This window comes from Mus pahari, chromosome 3, assembly GCF_900095145.1.
Source record: "Mus pahari chromosome 3, PAHARI_EIJ_v1.1, whole genome shotgun sequence".
NCBI classification, from domain to species: Eukaryota; Metazoa; Chordata; class Mammalia; order Rodentia; family Muridae; genus Mus; species Mus pahari.
In genome coordinates this window covers 82,335,441-82,344,543 of record NC_034592.1, presented here as the reverse complement: position 1 = coordinate 82,344,543, position 9,103 = coordinate 82,335,441, and the positions used below count along the sequence as shown (strand labels likewise).

At 34.7% G+C, this 9,103-nt stretch overlaps 1 protein-coding gene across 5 annotated transcripts in view; it reads right to left on the bottom strand.

Moving 5' to 3' along the window:
• Positions 1 to 9,103, bottom strand: part of Lrrc4c (leucine rich repeat containing 4C) — a 1,191,813-nt gene that overhangs the window by 26,129 nt on the left and 1,156,581 nt on the right. For all 5 annotated transcript variants that reach the window (XM_021194266.2, XM_029536201.1, XM_029536202.1 and 2 more), the window contains one exon: positions 3,139 to 3,190. The gene's annotated coding sequence lies outside the window, so the exon portion shown is untranslated. The remainder of the gene's footprint in view (positions 1 to 3,138; positions 3,191 to 9,103) is intronic.

Here is a 9,103-nt window from a genome sequence, read left to right as displayed (position 1 = left end):
ATATATATATATATATATATATATATATATATATATATATATATATTAATTTAACCATGGAGATTGCTTTTGTTTGCTTTTTTCTATATTTTGAATCTATATTGAGAAGGAAAAGCCTCAGAAAAATGGAGAGAGTGAGACTGACAGAAGTTACAGCCCATAATGCACGTTTTCACAGAAGTTAAACTGATTATATATACAGTTGCCTATCCCAGAACAGGTCCAAGAAGTAAGACTCATGATTCCGACATATAGATGAAGAATCAATAATTGCAAGTTTGACATTTCTCCCCAGTAGTGTAGTTAGTGATTGATCCTATGTCTGATTAAATATTTCCCTTGAACTGCTGTAATGTATATATGCTGATTATGTACTGTGTTTCCAAATAGCTATAGAAACTTTGCATAAAGCACAAACTCCTTTTGCAACTTCTTTATGAAGCCACAGCGAAAGACTGCTATCATAATTTACTGTTGCATTGATGATTAATTCCTCCCCTGACACCTCAGTCGAGATTTAATCCAAACCTTACAGTCTAGTATTTTGATATATTAACAGCCCCTCACCCTTGATTTTAGTTTTTATGTTGAGACAAGGTTTCATTCAATTTTCCAGGCTGGCCTTGAACTCACTGTATAGATTGGACCAGCCTGAACTCACTCTATAGATCAGACAGATGTTGAAATTAAGACTATCTTTACTCAGCAACTTGAGTATTAAAGATGACAGGTTGCTGTCCCAAGACATAGTAGGATTATTACTTTTAAACTTAGTAAAACCCCATGGTTCAGACTTGTTCACATTCATATTGTTATTGGGAAGCTAAGATGGTATACTTCCACACCTATCTGCATTGTTACAATCAGTTGGGGTGGAATCTAAACTTGTGCCACCAGCTTCATTGCTGTTCAGTGAACTGTGTTAGGTGAAAACTTAAACAAAGTCGATGGATTTGATAATCTTTTTTTTTTTTTTTCTTTCCTGGAACAACTATTGTATTTTCCGGGATTAATTTGATCAAACTATTGTTCTGCTCCCTTCTGAAAGTTGAAGCTAGAAAAAAAACATTCCATCTTTTTTGAATAAATCAACGAATAGTCACATCTGGAGAAGAAAGTGGATCTTGATACATGCATCACAAACTTGCAACCAGCCACCAATGTTTGCTTCCTGCCAGCATGCATTACATTGGTAAACTTCACTCTCAATTCTTTTTATTTTTGAAGAAAAGCATTTCCAGCTAATAACACAATTACACTTAAGTATCAGAGTGCATTTTAGTATTATTGCATTTGTTAAATCTAACTGAGTCCAAATTACTTCCTCAATGTTAATAAGAGACAGAAAAGAGGAAAAGCAGAGGAGGGGAAGAGGAGGAAGGTTGAGGGAAGCGGAGAGGGAGGAGCAGACTTGGGGCAAGTGATGTTTTCAAGGGTTTAATAAAGCTAAGAAGATTCACATACAGAACGATGGAGAGGAAAATAGAGATATCAAAGCTCCCTATAGCCTCAAGCCCAATAAATGTCAGTTAAACTTTCTGCCCATGGTTTCTATGGAAACTCCTTAAGTTAAGAATGGAGCACAGACATTTTTGGACTGCAATCCTAAAGCTGTTTATTTAATTATAATGGAGCAGGAGACTGTTAAGGACAATACTATTATCATGCTGATAGCATTTAGGAATCAACAAATCAGTTTTGCAAAATAAAATGCTGATTTAAAAAATAAAAGAAAAGGTTGTTAACTTCATGTTAATGGCATGTGAATAAAAAGCGCCTTGTATTTACAGGACTTCACACATTATTTCCCTCAGGCGAACCCCAAATTAACCAAATGACATTCATTGAAAAGAGAGTTCTTGAGAGGCTTCATGCCAATTATATCCCCCCTTCGCCCAGTGAACAAAACCAAGGTCACAGCATATTTTCAATTAAACCCAAGATAGTACCAAAGTGCAGCACAGCTGGAAAAGCCAGCACATTATTACCCTATAGATCATTTGTGAGCAATGAATAGGTCTCCAGTGTTTTTCTGTTTTATAGGCATTTGAATATAAAAATAAAGAAAGTAGCTGCAGATCAGCTTTTGCCTTCCAAAATAAACAAACATTTCCAGGGCATTATGCCTTGTGGCCAGAGGAAAAAAAACGATTTCAAGTAATCAGAATTTCTCTGTCTGGTCTTTAATTTGGCCACAGAGAACCATCTAATTGATGGATTTATTCTTCCTTCTTTCACTAAGCAAACGTGTCATATATATATATATATATATATATATATATATATATATATATATATATATATTAATCTACACGGTGTTATTGCCTGTGCTAAGAGATAGAGAAAGCATGAATTTTATACACTATCTGCTTCTTTAATTACACACTTTTCCCAGACTAATAATTGACTGATTTGGTCAATACACAGTAATATGAGATGAACATGTTTTATAGGCACTTGATAAAAGTAGGCCTCCTCAATGAGATTACAAAATATTGAGACAAAGGGATGCATAGTCATAAAGAGTCTTTATCCTGTCTGCTGCCTCCTGACCTTAGGTGTCTATAAGTAGGATTGTCATTGTGGGTGTGGTGGTAACAGAAAGTTAAAAAAAAAAAAAAGATAAAGTGTGTGTGTGTGCGTGTGTGTGTGTGTGTGTGTGTGTGTGTGACAGAGAGAGAGAGCGAGAATATGATGGCTATTCAGAAGATGAGGTATTATGGGTGGTATATCATAAGCAATTGTGCTTATGAACCCTGAAACCTATGCAAATTATTTATTCTGCACAATGTTCTGAAGAAAGAGGGTTTCACAAGAGAAGCTAATCTCAAGGTCAGTTATCTCTTTAGTTGAATTAAACAGCACGAATCCTGTTTCAAAGGGAAACCTACACAGAATCAGAAAATAAGACTCAGTAGATAGGTTATTTCTGCTATTTGTAAGGTTTCTTATTGTTGTTATTGTTGTTTTAATTCAGTCCCTTTTTGGAGCGGCTGGACTTCCCACAAATTTCTGTAGTGAGGGAAGTCTGTCATTGCTGTTCTTGGATTTGACAGCATATAATGAACCACTCTATGTTAGCTGCTGTTGTAGTCTTAAGTATATTGTGGAAACCATTAAGCATGAATCACCACCCACCTTGTTCTCCATTGGGGTCTCTATGAAGTAAATAGGCAACTTGTTTGCCAACCTAAAAAACAAAAACAAAAAAATTAAACCTTACCCACTGGAAAAAAATCCAGCACATTTCTTGATCTGCCATAACCAACGACACAGATACCACTGGTGACAATATTTATTGAATCACCACTGTATTTTAACACAGCTCTGGGCTGAAAGCCAAGGCATCTATTTTAACCACTGTCCATTTGGAATAATGCACTTTTCTAATGACAGGAAAAACATGCTTTTGGATTCAGATCTGCAGTCCACACTTGGTTTTCATTTATTAGATTTGTGAACTTACGCAAGTCAAATTTTCTTTCTGATAGAGTGTTCTAGTCATAATCACCTCAGAGATCAAATCAGACAATGCCTAAAATAAATGGGCAGTTAAGAGTTAAACATCATCCAATTAGTATGTCAAATGACATGTTAAGGGTTTTACATACGCATCTGCTAATAATTTTATTTGGGTAATTTTTCTACTGTATCTAAAAAACAAGAATAAAAACATGGATTTTCTTTAAAGAAGTATTATACAAAGAGTACGGAAGATAGAATCAAAATTTAAGAACCACACAGTGTGTAAAGCAATGGTACACTAGACAACAGAATCTATGCTTCTTTTAGTGGAATTAAAAAAAAATACTTTTTAATACTAACAATTACAGACAAATTGTAGTGAGACAAAAGTCAGGCAAATGCAGATAGGGAAATCACCCAAGCAGAAATTGAGACCAAATACTGGTCTGGGTATTGATATCACCAAGAATTCTATTGGTAATAAAATGGGAGTGAATGCTGGGTAGGGCAGCACATACTTGAATGTTTAAGCAGAGAGGAAGAAATGAACATAAGAACTTTAGGTAACTTGGACAAGGAGGCCTTAGCAGGTAGAATATCCTGATACTTCAACAAGTGAGTGTCAAAAATGGGTGCTTTAATGTGTATGACTGCTTCATTTGGATCAGGTAATAAAAGAAACACATTTACAAAGCAATTCACTACTACTACTCAACATTAGCATTAAGCAAATAAAAACTGAGTTTTAGTGAAAAAGATCTTACTGATAATATGTAATTTTAAGTGGTTAATCTGAAAAATATGTAAACTCAACTTCATAATAACTACTAGCAAATCTTAATTTTCTAAGAAATCTTGGTTATCCTTGTATCTGAAGCATGGACTACAAGTTGATGTCCATGGTACTAACATTACCTCAAGGAAAGCACAGGAGATAACAAGAACCGTGCAAAGTGAAAACCAGAAGATGAAAGGGAAAGACATCTATTTATTACTGAATCACATAACCAATTCCCAATTTTCATATTTATCAAAGTTCAGTAGCATTTTACATAGATCTACTTGTCAGTCCTTTCTGAAAACATTCCACACTTGACTCCTAGGAAGCTATTCTATTCATTTTTCTAATTCTACAGTGGTCACTATGCTGTCTACCTGCTCCAAATGTTTTACTTCATGGACTCCTGGACCTTTGAGTGTCACCATGCTAGAATGTTGGATTTACTCTATATTCACAAACTAAACAGCACTACAGTGGTTTTAGCTGGTATCTATAAACCACTTATGTAGTAAAAAAAAATGTAAAGGACTTTCTTAGTCTCAAAAAATACAGATGTGGGGCTGGTGAGATGGATCAGTGGGTAAGAGCACTGACTGCTCTTCCAAAGGTCCTGAGTTCAAATCCCAGCAACCACATGGTGGCTCACAACCATCGGTAATGAGATCTGACTCCCTCTTCCGGTGCGTCTGAAGTCAGCTACAGTGTACTTACTTAAATAAATAAATCTTTGGGCTGAGCAAGTGGAGTTGACCAGAGAGAGTAGAGCCAACCAGAACCAGCAGAGGTCCTAAAATTCAATTCTCAACAATCATTGAAGGCTTACAACCATCTACAGCTACAGTGTACTCAGATACATAAAATAAACAAATCTTCTTCTTTTTTTTTTTTTAAATAAAGAAACCCTTTTAAAAAAAAGAATCTAAAACTTGCTGAAGTTGTTCATCAGCTGTAGAAGTTCTCTGGTATAATTTTGGGGTCACTCATGTGTACTATCATGTCATCTGCAAATAGTGGCTTTTTCGTTGACAATTTGTATCCCCTTGATCTCCTTTTGTTGTCTTATTGCTCTGGCTAGAACTTTGAGTGCTATATTGAATAGATACAGGGAGACAGGGCACTCTTGTCTTGTGCCTTATTAATTTGATATTGGCTATTGAATTTAACTAGCTTTCAGATCAGTATATGTAACCACTTTCTTAAGTCTATCACTTGAAAGCACACAATGTGCTCCCTATTAAAGTGTATATTTAAACACAATTTTCACATTAAACATAGTTTAGTATTTTGTGAGCAATTTAACCTACTCAGTTATAAAATAAAATATGTACAAAGCACTTTGTTGAGAACATTGGTTTTCATAGTATCTCAGGCCATATTCATACATATATACTTTCTCTTCTGGGTCTACAGTTAACCCAAAACCTGCATGATGTTATTTCTGTTATCAAGACTCTAGAAAGCTCCAAAATTTTCTCCCGATCCATTCTTTTTACTTTGCAAAATTATACTGTTCTATATTCTAATTCAATATCTCCTTTTTGCTATCATTAACCCTCTTCACTATTTTCTCTAGAGACATAGTCCTATCAAACTTAATATTTAATTGCATTTTCCTCTGTTCCATGTTTAACATATTATCAGTTACCAACCCTCCCACACACATATATGGAAAAGCAATTGGTAAAAATGCAGCCAGATTTTGAACTTAAATTTAATTATAATAAATGTAATACCAAGAATTACTTAAATAATTATTCATTTTTCTCCCTGTACATATGTAGCAGATGTGCAGCTTGATTTTCATACTGGTCCCCCAAACAGTGGAGTGGGGTCATACTTGAATCTGTTACCTGTCTACAGATACAGTTTTCCTAATTATGCTGCCTTGTCTGGCCTCATTAGGAGAGGATGTGCCTAGTCTTGCAATGACTTGATGTTATACCCAGGGGGGCCTCTCCCTTGTCAGATGAAAAGGGAAGTGTGAATGAGAGGGGGAGATGTGTGAGGGGGGACTTGGATGAGAGGGTGCTGATATTGTTATGTAAAGTACATAAATTAATTAACTTAAATCATGTAAAAATTACAATTTACAGTCAAATATATTACGTTTTACTGTTTTATGTATATATTATTATTTTTGAGAAAATATTATAATTATATCTTTGTTTTCCTTTTCTTTCCTGCCCCCCCCCACTTTCTATATATTATCTTCTTGCTTTTTTTTCAAATTTGTGGCCTTCTTTTTGTAAGAATCATGACTCAAACATAAATTCCACCAACAAACCATTATAACACTAATATTTGGTTCAGATTTGTGGAAAACACTTTGACATTCTTGCTAGTTATAGAGGATAGAAACCAAGGTAATAAAGAAGCAATGGCTTGATGACAATGGAAAATTCTTCCCTCTATACTCACTCGATCCAGCAATTGAGTGATAAAGAGGTCTTGTTGCTTAGTTGTCCTGTAGAGTACTCCTCAATTGCAGAGCTGAGAAAGAACCCACTTGCTTCACAGTAGCACTATAGCTCTCTGGTGCCACAGCTTATAAAGCCAAGGTTTCCACACTGTTTTCTCTACTATCACAGCTGAAATATCATATCTCACTCTCTTTTATTTGTCTTTTTTTCTTCTGGTGACTTGGTCCTTTCACATGTGACTTGATCAGAAAAAGACATTCAAACACTTGCTTATTATTTACTTCCACTGTATTGTTTTCATTTTGCCTCTAATCACTTAGATAACAAAGACTCCCATTAATCAATCTATTTATTACCACAGTATAAATGGTTTGCATTTATTTGAAATTAAGAGGTATCTATAGATGCATCAATGTACAGATACTACACCTTCATTTCTATAGCAGATAATGCTGAGCCAGAACAAGGTGTGTGAACACAGGAAATGATACACTCCAACTGTTCTTCACTTTTAAATAATAATATCAGGCTGACCTCTGCTCTTACTAATCTGAATCTCTACTCTGAAACGACATATGATAGCTGTGGCATTTATCTCTGTAAGTGAAGTGATGAAGGATGGATCAAGGCTAGCAGTGTCATGAATGACTTATCTGACTCCTCACACAAGTAAAGATAAATGACACAGAATAGCCCACCATGAATTATAAACAGTATTTTCACATTTGTGTCCACTGGCACAAACATTCTGTGGGCCTTTTCTCTGACCTGACTGTGTTTCCTTTTCAAAACCCTGAACAATAACAGTGGAGACCCTAGGGGAAAGCAAGAGGAGATGAAAAATGCTAAAGCCTTTTCTGTAACACAGGTTACCTTGTGAAATGAGACCTCAGAAAATCATCTCTCAGGGAACTGTGAACTGGCTGTAAGCCTCAGAATCAGATTTTCATGTGTCTCTGACTGTTATCATTAAGCTAATGTCATAAAAGAGTCACAAAGAGTCCCCAAGGGTGACACACTGTATTCCTCTCTAACCAGAAGAAAATTCAAAAGATTTTAGATCTAACAAATTTCCAAAGCTTCAAGTTTTTCACTGATGGTCTTCTCAGATGTTACTTATTCACCTCAGATGATACATACCTTTAAATTTCTGAGACAAACTAGGACATTGTCATGATGTTTCTTAAGCCCCTGGTAATATGTATAGGGCATAGATTACATAATATCATCATGAGAGAAGATAAACAGTATACCATTTATACCTATGTGCAGTGGGTGTTCTACACCAGAGTGGCACAAGATAGACACAGTGTTACAAAGAACACACAGGACTAAATGAATTGATCCCAGTAAAACTTAAACTATTCAACATTTGTCCATATTAGAAAATTCCTCAAGGAATCTACCAGAAAATGCCTGTCTAAATTGTCAGAAAGCTAGGCATTCTTCTTCTTAATGCAAGTAAGAGTTGTAGCTTTTGCATCTACTCAGATGTTCTTGGGCACTCTTAGTCCTTCCCATGTGCTGGAAGAATCTTTTGGCCACCCCTTTTTCCAAGGCAAATATTGACTCTTCTGTATAAACTCGCTCATATTCAGTCTTATGTCATCATTACTTCAGATATGATGCTGGTCTTATATTCTAAAAGTTTATATTCTATACACTGTGCTACTTTGGTAAAAGTGTCTAATCCAATTTCAAAAGGATATATCTAAATGTATTTCAAAATATATAAAAGCATTTTTGTTTCTTCTCCACCCATCTAGTTGTTTATTATTATTATTATTATTATTATTATTATTATTATTATTACTACTACTACTACTACTCTTATACTGAACATTCGGTGGCTGAGTATCTAATTGATTTGCTCATTATATTTCTAGTTCTATTAGAACATTATCACACTGATATAAAGCATTGATTTCTTTCCTAATTTTCATTTTTAACATTAAGTGAATAGTTGGCTAAACACCAGAGATGACTCAAGACACTAGGAATTTTAGAGAGAATTCGATAGAATTGCAGTCTTATATCATGAAAATTAACTATTTAGGTTGGATAGATAGTAATCAAAATGTTTAATAATATACTACTCAGAGACATGTACTGAGATGGAAATAAAAGATTGAGGGAAGAGTTAATACAAAGAGAAAATTTTAGCTTGATTTATTTATAAAAATGCTTCAGAAAACAGGTCATATAAATGAAGAAATGACAAGAAGAAACTCAGATATCAAATCATTTGGGAGAAAAACTATTTCAAGATGACAGAAGAGTTAAATTATAGGCTCAGATTTTCTAAAGCATGTTGTCCTTAAATGTCATACTTCACACACAGACACACAGATACACCCAGACACACACAGACACACACACATAGACAAACACACATTAAATAAAATCAATTTGATATATATGATAAGCATTAAGCAAA